Raw genomic sequence first — 13,763 nt, forward strand, 5'->3', positions numbered from 1 at the left:
AGATTGATGGTTGACGTAGTAAGCAACCAATTGGGTCTTTGAGATAGGGGAGTCCTTCCAACCACATTGAGATTCATCTTCAACTCGACCTTATCCTTATGAGCGGAAGTGGATATCAGGAGAAGCCGTCGCTGACCCTGCTGTCATCTTCTTCCTCAACAAATCCACCTCCTCGCTGGTCCGTGGATAACTCGAAGGACGAACCTCCATGTGAGGGAACTTCTCGGCACAAAATTCGCACACCTTCCTGTCGTGTAGGGATACCTCCCTGATGTTCACCGCAGCTTGAATTACACGCATGACATATCCCGTGAAATTGTCATCGGACTGGAAGCCATAGATAATTAGCCTCGCCAGATTCTCGTGCTTAAAATGAGGATCAGATGGCTCCCACTTCACATCCGATATTTCGGACAAACTCTTTTGTGACTCCATTCGGCACTTATGGTCCCATACTGTAATGCAGAGCTCCTCTACGTGTGGTGCAGCTTCAAGAACGAACATTGTCCAAGAGATATCACATTCTTCGGGGTGGTGATCCAGCTTCAGAAATCAGAGTTTGGCAAGCACAGGAGCAAGGACTTTTGGGCATTCTGGTTGAACCCAAATCTGTGAGAGATAAAACAAATTAGAAGTAATAATGCATGCAATTTGTGCATAAATTGCATCATCAAGTGATGCATATGTTACTACCATCAGATATAAACATCATACATGAATGGGAAAGAGATGATTAGAGTACCTTTTCGCTTACAATGTCCAGATACAAATCGCTTACTGTGGGGGCACTAGCAAGCAGCTTGCTTAAGTTGAGGATCTTGCCTGAAAGGTTTGCATTAGCAAGACTGAGCTTCCAAAGCTGAGGGACAAAACCAAGAACCAAGGGATTTTCATCACAGGGCCAATGATTGTAGGTCATCCGCTGGAGCTTTGGTAGACAGTCAAGCACCACTGTTTTAAATTCCCCAAAGGTGATAACAAGCTCAACGAGTCGAGCGTGTTCTACATGCAGCACCGAGCGGAACCCCCCATCACACTCGAAGAAAGACAGGGACTCGAGCTGCTTGCAGGTGCTAAGAATGTTGGGTATGTTCGATTCACCAAACCTCAAAAACCGTAGATCCAGCCGCGTGAGACCAGCAAATGCATCCTGGCAATCACGAACAAAATCATTGAACTGCTGACCAAAGAGCAGGCGATGGGCATCAGTGCAACATCCGTTATCCCTCAGTGGCATGATCTCAAACTCAGCTGCATCCAACTTCTGGGTCGCCATGGCGAGGCCGACCGATTTTCCGATGGAGAGACAGCGAGAGGGAACCAAGAAAAATTTGAGCTTCAGCCTGCGAACGGTGATCTGTGGAGACCTCGTACTAAGGATCTTGTCCGTCACGTCAGCCACAACACCATCCATTTGAACCAAATCACGAGGGCTAAGATCAATTACAATTTGCGAGAGCATAGTTGGCAGCTTCTGCATTTTCTTCGAAAGGATGCAGGTTCTTACAGCATCAAGGGTACCAACTCTCTCGAGGATGTTGATCAGCAAATCATTGGGCAGCTTGCTTAGCCTGTCCTCCGCATTACCAGCTGTTTTGGCAGACTGTGTTTCCACCGTCTCGAGGATGTTGTTGACCAGCACATCATTGGGCAGCTTGCGTAACCTTTCCTCCCCATTACCAGCTGCTTTCTTCGACTGTGTTTTCACCGTCTCACGGACTTTGACCACAACATCACTTGGCAGCTCGCTTAGCCTTTCCTCCCCATAACAAGCTGCTTTCTTCGACTGCGTTAAGGGGACGGATTAGTCATCAGTGATAGATTGATAATTTGTAAGAACAAATAAAGCACACAAAAAAAAATGACTTACATCACGGCTGCGGCGGCGATCTCTATTGAACTTCATGGCGATCCGATCTCAAAAGGAACAAAACAGACAACTTGCGTCGACAAACAAAACGCCAGCAGTTATTCTTGAAACGATGCTCCTTTGGTGTGTGACAATCGTCGAAAATCAGGATTGAGTGCTTATTATAGCCTCCTCTGAATCCGATCCAACCTGGCATATACAATTCGTAAGTCAGACTGATTTACCATCGTTTCACAAGAGGCGGGCATATTAAAACAGCACTTTTTTCTAATACAAACCGAAATTGGTCCTTTTCTTCTTCGAATCCGATTACAGAACGAGATTGCCACATGTGTTTCCTTATTACTACTTCTTCGAATGAATCCGACCACAGAACAAACTTGTACTAGTTTTGTTTTTCATGATTGCACTTCTTTCAATCGGCTGTCGCTGCCCCTGCCACCACGAATGACTGGATCTAGCCGTCGGGGTCGCCGACGAATTGACGTCAGGGGGCGCCGCCGAGTCAATGTGAGAGGGGCCACTACTGTTGGGTCGATGTTACGGCCAGAACGGGGCCGCATAGCTACTCCCAGCACCCACTTTTTTTTAAACCATGCAGGAGAACTGGGACCGCATAGCTACTCCCAGCACCCACTGGCGCGCCAAGCTCTAGATCCATGCCTGGCCTGCCACCACCGAGAAAGAAGAAGTACCACATCATGCAATAGCGGCCATGAGGGACGTGTGTGTCGGAGATTAAGGCTCATGACAGTGAAAGTAGCACTGGATCAGCTCCTTCCAGTCATCGGAGCACGCAGGTTGTGCCTACAACGTGACGGTGGTACACCTCCATGGAAGCCGAGCAAGGATAAATTTGCCCCTCAGCAGCGTCGCCGTCCCGAAGTTCGTCATCGTTCCCCTAACGGTTTCCTTTCGATGGGTATGGGAGAATCGGAAGACCTTTGAGAGGATCAAGGCAGTGCACGCCGACGAGGCCTACCACTCCTAAAGAACTGAATAGCACTAACCAGCGAATTCATATTATCACAGGCGCGTGAGTGGCCTATCTGTGACTCGGGGTTAGTGATGAAAGATTTATCACCGATGATGAGTCCCTTTAGTTATCCGGTAACGGGTAGCAGAAAGATTCTCTGCCTCTTTCCTCAAAGTGTGACCCTGAGTTATCAAAGCCATGAGAGGACGTGCACCGTGACAAGGGTTCCTACGAAGCTTTTTTGAAAGTATTAAATTCTAGTTTTTGGACCGGATCGTTATCACCTTTTCTACTGAAGACTTATAATAAAATAGGAATGAGTATGATGTCTTGATTCCTACAACCATATGTTTATGGTCGGGATCACCATGATATTAATTTGGGCTCTAGAAGACACCCGTTAAAAATGTGCTTGCAACGAGACAAAGATGGGGTGTGCCCAAATTACGTTTTGACCGAAACGCGCCATGCATCAAGAGTTAGTTGTCTAACTGTATGCCCTATCCGTCACGCAGGGTTACCTCAAAGATAAATCTGACATGAACATTGGACGCCTAATGACTGCACCACATGTATCCCAAAGGATTGACTTCACGCTACCGTACTAAACCAAGTTCAGGCACGCCATGGCAAGAGTTCCAATAAAATTCATTGAATATCGACATGATCACCGACTGAAGTTGAGACCAAATTTTTTGAAAGAAGGCAACCGAAAGGCCATCAGGGCCAGACGCCGAACCCGCCATCATGGCGACGATTGCCCCCCTCCCTGCACCCCACCTCTTCTGGAAAGAATGACAGTGCTAGCTCCCCATTCTCTGATGGGGAACGTAGCAGAAATTCAAAAATTTTCTACGTGTCACCAAGATCTATCTATGGAGAAACCAGCAATGAAGGGAAGGAGAGTAGATAAGCGTTCAAGAGAACGGGTTGAAGGAGTCGTACTCGTCGTGATCCAAATCATCGGAGATCCTAGTGCCGAACGGACGGCACCTCCGCGTTCAACACACGTACAGCCCGATGACGTCTCCCATGCCTTGATCCAGCAAGGAGAGAGGGAGAGGTTGAGGAAGACTCCATCCAGCAGCAGCACAACGGCGTGGTGGTGGTGGGGGTGCGTGGTACTCCAGCAGGGCTTCGCCAAGCACCGCAAGAGACGAGGAAGGAGAGGGGTAGGGCTGCGCCAAGAAGGAGATTGAATCCGTGTCTCTGGCAGCCCAAAACCTCAAGTATATATAGGGGGAGGGGAGGGGCTGCGCCCCCATCTAGGTTTCCACCCCTAGGGGTGGCGGCCAGCCCTAGATCCCATCTAGGGGGGCGGCCAAGGGGGGGAGGGAGGGAGGCGCACCATTAGGTGGGCCTTAGGCCCATCTGAGCCTAGGGTTTGCCCCCTTCCACTCTCCCTTGCGCCTTGGGCCTTGGTGGGGGGGCACACCAGCCCACCTGGGGCTGGTCCCCTCCCACACTTGGCCCATGCAGCCCTCCGAGGCTGGTGGCCCCACTTGGTGGACCCCCGGGACCCTCCCGGTGGTCCCGGTACGTTACCGATAAACCCCGAAACTTTTCCGGCGACCAAAACAGGACTTTCCATATATAAATCTTTACCTCCGGACCATTCCGGAACTCCTCGTGACGTCCGGGATCTCATCCGGGACTCCGAACAACATTCGGTAACCACGTATATCTATTCCCTATAACCCTAGCGTCATCGAACCTTAAGTGTGTAGACCCTACGGGTTCGGGAACCATGCAGACATGACCAAGACGTTCTCCGGTCAATAACCAACAGCGGGATCTGGATACCCATGTTGGTTCCCACATGTTCCACGATGATCTCGTCGGATGAACCACGATGTCGAGGATTCAATCAATCCCGTATACAATTCCCTTTGTCTAGCGATACGATACTTGCCCGAGATTCGATCGTCGGTATCCCGATACCTTGTTCAATCTCGTTACCGGCAAGTCTCTTTACTCGTTCCGTAACACATCATCCCATGATCAACTCCTTGATCACATTGTGCACATTATGATGATGTCCTACCGAGTGGGCCCAGAGATACCTCTCCGTCACACGGAGTGACAAATCCCAGTCTCGATTCGTGCCAACCCAACAGACACTTTCGGAGATACCCGTAGTGCACCTTTATAGCCACCCAGTTACGTTGTGACGTTTGGCACACCCAAAGTATTCCTACGGTATCCGGGAGTTGCACAATCTCATGTCTAAGGAAATGATACTTGACATTAGAAAAGCTTTAGCATGCGAACTACACGATCTTGTTCTATGCTTAGAATTGGGTCTTGTCCATCACATCATTCTCCTAATGATGTGATCCCGTCATCAACGACATCCAATGTCCATGGTCAGGAAACCCTAACCATCTATTGATCAACGAGCTAGTCAACTAGAGGCTTACTAGGGACATGGTGTTGTCTATGTATCCACACATGTATCTGAGTTTCCTATCAATACAATTCTAGCATGGATAATAAACGATTATCATGAACAAGGAAATATAATAATAATCAATTTATTATTGCCTCTAGGGCATATTTCCAACAGTCTCCCACTTGCACTAGAGTCAATAATCTAGTTCACATCGCCATGTGATTAACACTCACGGGTCACATCGCCATGTGACCAACATCCAAAGAGTTTACTAGTGTCGCTAAACTAGTTCACATCATCATGTGATTAAGACTCAATGAGTTCTGGGGTTTGATCATGTTTTGCTTGTGAGAGAGGTTTTAGTCAACGGGTCTGCAACAATCAGATCCGTATGCATTTTGCAAATCTCTAGGTCATATTATAAATGCTGCTTCCACGCTCCACTTGGAGCTATTCCAAATGGTTGCTCCACTATACGTATCCGGTTTGCTACTCAGAGTCATTCGGATAGGTGTTAAAGCTTGCATCGATGTAACCTTTTACGCCGAACTCTTTATCACCTCTATAATCGAGAAACATGTCCTTATTACTCCAAGGATAATTTTGACTGCTATCTAGTGATCCACTCCTGGATCACCTTTGTACCCTCTTGCCATACATGTGGCAAGGCACACATCAGGTGCGGTACTCAGCATGGCATACCGTATAAAGCCTATGACAAAAGCATAGGGGACGACATTCGTCCTTTCTCTTTCTTCTGCCGCGGTCGAGCTTTAAGTCTTAACTTCATACCTTACAACTCAGGCAAGAACTCCTTCTTTGACTGATCCATCTCGAACACCTTCAAGATCATGTCAAGGTATGTGCTCATTTGAAAGTACCATTAAGCATTTTGATCTATCCTTATAGATCTTGATGCTCAATGTTCAAGTAGCTTAATCCAGGCTTTCCATTGAAAAACACTTTCAAATAACCCTATATGCTTTCCAGAAATCCTACGTCATTTCTGATCCATAATATGTCAACAACATATACTCATCAGGAATTCTATAGTGCTCCCACTCACTTCTTTGGAAATACAAGTTTCTCATAAACTTTGTATAAACCCAAAATCTTTGATCATCTCATCAAAGCGTACATTCCAACTCCGAGATGCTTACTCCAGTCCTTAGAAGGATTGCTGGAGCTTTGCATACTTATTAGCATCTTTCAAGATTGACAAAACCTTCCGGTTGTATCACATACAACCTTTCCTCAAGAAAATCGTCGAGGAAACAATGTTTTGACATCCTATCTGCAAGATTTCATAAATAATGCAGTAATCGCTAATATAATTCCAACAGACTCTTAGCATCGCTACGAGTGAGAAAGTCTCATCGTAGTCAACTCCTTGAACTTGTCAGAAAACATCTTAATGACAAGTTGAGCTTTCTTAATGGTGATACTTACCATCATTGTCCGTCTTCCTTTTAAAATCCATATGTACCTAACAGCCTTACGACCATCAAGTAGTTCTTCCAAAGTCTACACTTTGTTTTCATACATGGATCCTTTCTCGGATTTTATGGCCTCGAGCCATTTATCGGAATTCAGGCCCACCATTGCTTCTCCATAGCTCGTAGGTTCATCGTTGTCTAGCAACATGACTTCCAAGAAAGGATTACGTACCACTCTGAAGTAGTACGCATCCTTGTTATCCCACGAGGTTTGGTAGTGACTTGATCTGAAGTTTCATGATCACTATCATAAGCTTCCACTTCAATTGGTGTAGGTGCCACAGGAACAACTCCCTGTGCCCTGCCACACACTAGTTAAAGAGACGGTTCAATAACCTCATCAAGTCTCCACCATCCTCCCACTCAATTCTTTCGAGAGAAACTTTTCCTCGAGAAAGGACCCGATTCTAGAAACAATCCCTTATTGCTTTCGGATCTGAGACAGGAGGTATACCCAACTGTTTTGGGTGTCCTATGAAGATGCATTTATCCGCTTTGGGTTCGAGCTTATTAGCCTGAAACTTTTTCACATAAGCGTCGCAGCCCCAAACTTTTAAGAAATGACAGCTTAGGTTTCTCTAAACCATAGTTCATACGGTGTCATCTCATCGGAATTACGTGGTGCCCTATTTAAAGTGAATGTGGTTGTCTCTAATGCCTAACCCATAAACTATCGTGGTAATTCGATAAGAGACATCATGGTATGCATCATATCCAATAGGGTGAAGTTATGATGTTCAGACACACCATCACACTATGGTGTTCCAGGCTGTATTAGTTGTGAAACAATTTCCACAATGTCTTAATTCTGTGCCAAACTCGTAATTCAGATATTCATCTCTATGATCATATCATAGATATTCTTGTCACGATAATCTTTCAACTTCACCCTGAAATTACTTGAACCTTTCAATAATTCAGACTCGTGATTCATCAAGTAAATATACTCAACATCTACTCAAATCATCTGTGAAGTAAGAACATAACGATATCCACTACACGCCTCAGCACTCATTGGACTGCGCACATCAAAATGTATTACTTCCAACAAGTTGCTTTCTAGTTCCATTTTACTGAAAACGAGGCTTTCAGTCATCTTGCCCATGTGGTATGATTTGCATGTCTCAAGTGATTCAAAATCAAGTGAGTCCAAACGGTCCATTTGCATGGAGTTTCTTCATGCATATACACCAATAGACATGGTTCGCATGTCTCAAACTTTTCAAAAACCGAGTGAGCCCAAAGATCCATCAACATGGAGCTTCTTCATGCGTTTTATACCGATATGACTTACGTGGCAGTGCCACAAGTAGGTGGTACTATCATTACTATCTTATATCTTTTCGCATGAACATGTGTATCACTACGATCGAGATTCAATAAACCATTCATTTTAGGTGCAAGACCATTGAAGGTATTATTCAAATAAACAGAGTAACCATTATTCTCCTTAAATGAATAACCGTATTGCGATGGACATAATCCAATCATGTCTATGCTCAACAAAAACACCAATCTCGATGGTAGAGGTGTTGGAAATATGCCCTAGAGGCAATAATAAAAGTATTATTATTATATTTCCTTGTTCATGATAATTGTCTTTTATTCATGCTATAACTGTATTATCCGGAAATCGTAATACACGTGTGAATACATAGACCACAATATGTCCCTAGTGAGCCTCTAGTTGACTAGCTCGTTGTGATCAACAGATAGTCATGGTTTCCTGGCTATGGACATTGGATGTCGTTGATAACGGGATCACATCATTAGGAGAATGATGTGATGGACAAGACCCAATCCTAAGACTAGCACAAAAGATCGTGTAGTTCATTTGCTAGAGCTTTGCCAATGTCAAGTATCTCTTCCTTCGACCATGAGAGCGTGTAACTCCTGGATACCGTAGGAGTGCTTTGGGTGTATCAAACGTCACAACGTAATTGGGTGACTATAAAGGTGCACTACAGGTATCTCCGAAAGTATCTATTGTTTTATGCGGATCGAGACTGGGATTTGTCACTCCGTGTAAACGGAGAGGTATCTCTGGGGCCCACTCGGTAGGACATCATCATATGCGCAATGTGACCAAGGAGTTGATCACGGGATGATGTGTTACGGAACGAGTAAAGTGACTTGCCGGTAACGAGATTGAACAAGGTATTGGATACCGACGATCGAATCTCGGGCAAGTAACATACCGATAGACAAAGGGAATTGAATACGGGATTGATTAAGTCCTTGACATCGTGGTTCATCCGATGAGATCATCGTGGAACATGTGGGAGCCATCATGGGTATCCAGATCCCGCTGTTGGTTATTGACCGGAGAACGTCTCGGTCATGTCTACATGTCTCCCGAACCCGTAGGGTCTACACACTTAAGGTTCGATGACGCTAGGGTTATAAAGGAAGTTTGTATGTGGTTACCGAATGTTGTTTGGAGTCCCGGATGAGATCCCGGACGTCACGAGGAGTTCCGGAATGGTCCGGAGGTAAATATTTATATATGGGAAGTCCTATTTTGGCCACCGGAAAATGTTCGGGATTTTTCGGTATTGTACCGGGAAGGTTCTAGAAGGTTCCGGAGTGGGGCCCACCTGCATGGGGGGACCCACATGGACGTGGGTAGTGGGGGCAAGGCCCCACACCCCTGGTCAAGGCGCACCAAGATCCCCCCTTAGAAGGAATAAGATCATATCCCGAAGGGATAAGATCAAGATCCCTAAAAAGGGGGGATAACAATCGGTGGGGAAGGAAATAATGAGATTTCTTTCCTCCCACCTTGGCCAACGCCCCAATAGGACTTGGAGGGCAAGAAACCAGCCCCTCCACCCCTATATATAGTGGGGAGGCGCATGGGAGCTATACACGAAGTTCTGGCACAGCCCTACCTCTCTTCCTACTCCTCCTCTCCCATGGTGCTTGGCGAAGCCCTGCTTGATTGCCACGCTCCTCCACCACCACCACGCCGTTGTGCTGCTGTTGGATGGAGTCTTCCTCAACCTCTCCCTCTCTCCTTGCTGAATCAAGGCGTGGGAGACGTCACCGGGCTGTACGTGTGTTGAACGCGGAGGTGCCGTCCGTTCGGCACTAGGATCATTGGTGATTTGAATCACGACGAGTACGACTCCATCAACCCCGTTCACTTGAACGCTTCCGCTTAGCGATCTACAAGGGTATGTATATGCACTCTCTTTCTACTTGTTGCTGGTCTCTCCATAGATAGATCTTGGTGACACGTAGGAAAATTTTGAATTTCTGCTACGTTCCCCAACAGTGGCATCATGAGCTAGGTCTATTGCGTAGATTCTTTGCACGAGTAGAACACAAAGTAGTTGTGGGCGTTGATGTTGTTCAATATGCTTACCGTTACTAGTCCAATCTTGTTTCGACGGTATTGTGGGATGAAGCGGCCCGGACCGACCTTACACGTACTCTTACGTGAAACAGGTTCCACCGATTGACATGCACTTGGTGCATAAGGTGGCTAGCGGGTGCCAGTCTCTCCCACTTTACTCGGAACGGATTCGATGAAAAGGGTCCTTATGAAGGGTAAATAGCAATTGGCATATCACGTTGTGGTCTTGCGTAGGTAAGAAACGTTCTTGCTAGAAACCCATAGCAGCCACGTAAAACATGCAACAACAATTAGAGGACGTCTAACTTGTTTTTGCAGGGTATGCTATGTGATGTGATATGGCCAAGAAGAATGTGATGAATGATATGTGATGTATGAGATTGATCATGTTCTTGTAATAGGATTCACGACTTGCATGTCGATGAGTATGACAACCGGCAGGAGCCATAGGAGTTGTCTTTATTTATTGTATGACCTGCATGTCATTGAAGAACGCCATGTAAACTACTTTACTTTATTGCTAAACGCGTTAGTCATGGAAGTAGAAGTAGTCATTGGCGTGACAACTTCATGAAGACACGATGATGGAGATCATGATGATGGAGATCATGGTGTCGTGCCGGTGAGGATGATGATCATGGAGCCCCGAAGATGAAGATCAAAAGGAGCAAAATGATATTGGCCATATCATGTCACTATTTGATTGCATGTGATGTTTATCATGTTTATGCATCTTGTTTGCTTAGGACGACGGTAGTAAATAAGATGATCCCTTACAAAATTTCAAGAAGTGTTCTCCCCTAACTGTGCACCGTTGCTACAGTTCGTCGCTTCTAAGCACCACGTGATGATCGGGTGTGATGGATTCTTACGTTCACATACAACGGGTGTAAGACAGTTTTACACAGCGAAAACACTTAGGGTTAACTTGACGAGCCTAGCATGTGCAGACATGGCCTCGGAACACGGAGACCGAAAGGTCGAGCATGAGTCGTATGGTAGATACGATCAACATGAAGATGTTCACCGATGATGACTAGTCCGTCTCACGTGATGATCGGACACGGCCTAGTTGACTCGGATCATGTGATCACTTAGATGACCAGAGGGATGTCTATCTAAGTGGGAGTTCATAAGATGAACTTAATTATCCTGAACATAGTCAGAAGACCTTTTGCAAATTATGTCGTAAGCTCGCGCTTTAGTTCCACTGTTTAGATATGTTCCTAGAGAAAATATAGTTGAAAGTTGATAGTAGCGATTATGCGATCAGTAGAAAGCTTATGTCCTTAATGCACCGCTCAGTGTGCTGAACCCCAACGTCGTTTGTCGATGTTGCGAACATCGGACATACACGTTTTGATAACTACGTGATAGTTAAATTAAATGGTTTAAGTAGAGGCACCAAAGACGTTTTTGAAACGTCGCGGAACATATGAGATGTTTCGAGGGCTGAAATTGGGATTTCAGGCTCGTGCCCATGTCAAGAGGTATAAGACCTCCGACGATTTTCTTAGCCTGCAAACTAAGGGAGAAAAGCTCAATCGTTGAGCTTGTGCTCAGATTGTCTGAGCACAACAATCACTTGAATCGAGTGGGAGTTGATCCTCCAGATGAGATAGTGATGTTTCCCCAAAGTCATTGCCACCAAGCTGCTAGAGCTTCGTGATTAACTATAACATATCAGGGATAGATATGATGATCCTTGAAATATTCATGATGTTTGACACCGCGAAAGTAGAAATCAAGAAGGAGCATCAATTGTTGATGGTTGGTGAAACCACTAGTTTCAAGAAGGGCAAGGGAACAAAGGGATACTTCATGAAACGGCAATTCAGCTGCTGCTCCAGTGAAGAAACCCAAGGTTGAACCCAAACCCGAGACTAAGTGCTTCTGTAATAAGGGGAACAACCACTGGAGCAGCATTACCCTAGATACTTGGTAGATGAGAAGGCTGGCAAGGTCGATAGAAGTATATTGGATATACATTATGTTAATGTGTACTTTACTAGTACTCCTAGTAGCACCAGGGTATTGGATACCGGTTCGGTTGCTAAGTGTTAGTAACTCGAAATAAAAGCTACGGAATAAACAGAGACTAGCTAAAGGTGAGCTGACGATATATGTTGGAAGTGTTTCCAAGGTTGATGTGATCAAGGATCACACGCTCCCTCTACCACCGAGATTGGTGTTTGCGTTGAGCATAGACATGATTGGATTATGTCTATTGCAATACGGTTATTCATTTAAGGAGGATAATGGTTACTCTATTTTTGAATAATACCTTCAATGGTCTTGCACCTAAAGGAATGGTTTATTGAATCTCGGTCGTAGTGATACACATTTTCATGCCAAAAGATATAAGATAGTAATGATAGTACCACTTACTTGTGGCACTGCCATGTAAGTCATAATGGTATAAAACGCATGAAGAAGCTCCATGTTGATGGATCTTTGGACTCACTCGTTTTTGAAAAGTTTGAGACATGCGAACCATGTCTATTGGTGTATATGCATGAAGAAACTCCATGCAAATGGATCGTTCGGACTCACTTGATTTTGAATCACTTGAGATATGCAAATCATACCACATGGGCAAGATGACTGAAAAGCCTCATTTTCAGTAAGATGGAACAAGATAGCAACTTGTTGGAAGTAACACATTTTGATGTGTGTAGTCGAATGAGTGCTGAGGCATGCAGTGAATATCATTATGTTCTTACTTCACAGATGATTCGAGTAAATGTTGAGTATATTTACTTGATGAAACACAAGTCTGAATTATTGAATGGTTCAAGTAATTTCAGAGTGAAGTAGCAGATCATTGTGACAAGAGGATAAAATGTCTATGATATGATCATAGAGATGAATATCTGAGTTATGAGTTTTGGCACACAATTAAGACATTGTGGAAATTGTTTCGCAATTAATACCGCCTGGAACACCATAATGTGATGGTGTGTCCGAACATCATAGTTGCACCCTATTGGATATGGTGCGTACCATGATGTCTCTTATCGAATTACCACTATCGTTCATGGGTTAGGCATTAGAGACAACCACATTCACTTTAAATAGGGCACCACGTAATTCCAATGAGATGACACCGTATGAATTATGGTTTAGAGAAACCTAAGTTGTCGTTTCTTAAAAGTTTGGGGCTGCGACGCTTATATGAAAAAGTTTCAGGTTGATAAGCTCGAACCCAAAGCGGATAAAATGCATCTTCATAGGAAACCCAAAACAGTTGGGTATACCTCTTAATTCAGATCCGAAAGCAATATGGATCGTTTCTAGAATCAGGTCCTTTCTCGAGGAAAAGTTTCTCTCGAAAGAATTGAGTGGGAGGATGGTGGAGACTTGATGAGGTTATTGAACCGTCTCTTCAACTAGTGTGTGACAGGGCACAGGGAGTTGTTCCTGTGGCACCTACACCAATTGAAGTGGAAGCTTATGATATTGATCATGAAACTTCGGATCAAGTCACTCCCAAACCTCGTAGGATGACAAGGATGCGTACTACTTCAGGGTGGTACGTAATCCTGTCTTGAAGGTCATGTTGCTAGACAACAATGAACCTACGAGCTATGGAGAAGCGATGGTGGGCCCGGATTCCGATAAATGGCTTGAGGCCATAAAATCTGAGAGAGGATCCATGTATGAAAACAAAG

The 13,763-nt window shown here is 44.9% G+C and overlaps 1 pseudogene; it reads right to left on the reverse strand.

Annotated features, from left to right (window-relative positions):
* Positions 1-96: 96 nt before the first annotated feature.
* LOC119316148 lies at positions 97-1,906 on the reverse strand (annotated as a pseudogene).
* Positions 1,907-13,763: the final 11,857 nt, after the last annotated feature.

The sequence above is a fragment of the Triticum dicoccoides genome, chromosome 6A (genome assembly GCF_002162155.2).
Source record: "Triticum dicoccoides isolate Atlit2015 ecotype Zavitan chromosome 6A, WEW_v2.0, whole genome shotgun sequence".
NCBI lineage: Eukaryota > Viridiplantae > Streptophyta > Magnoliopsida > Poales > Poaceae > Triticum > Triticum dicoccoides.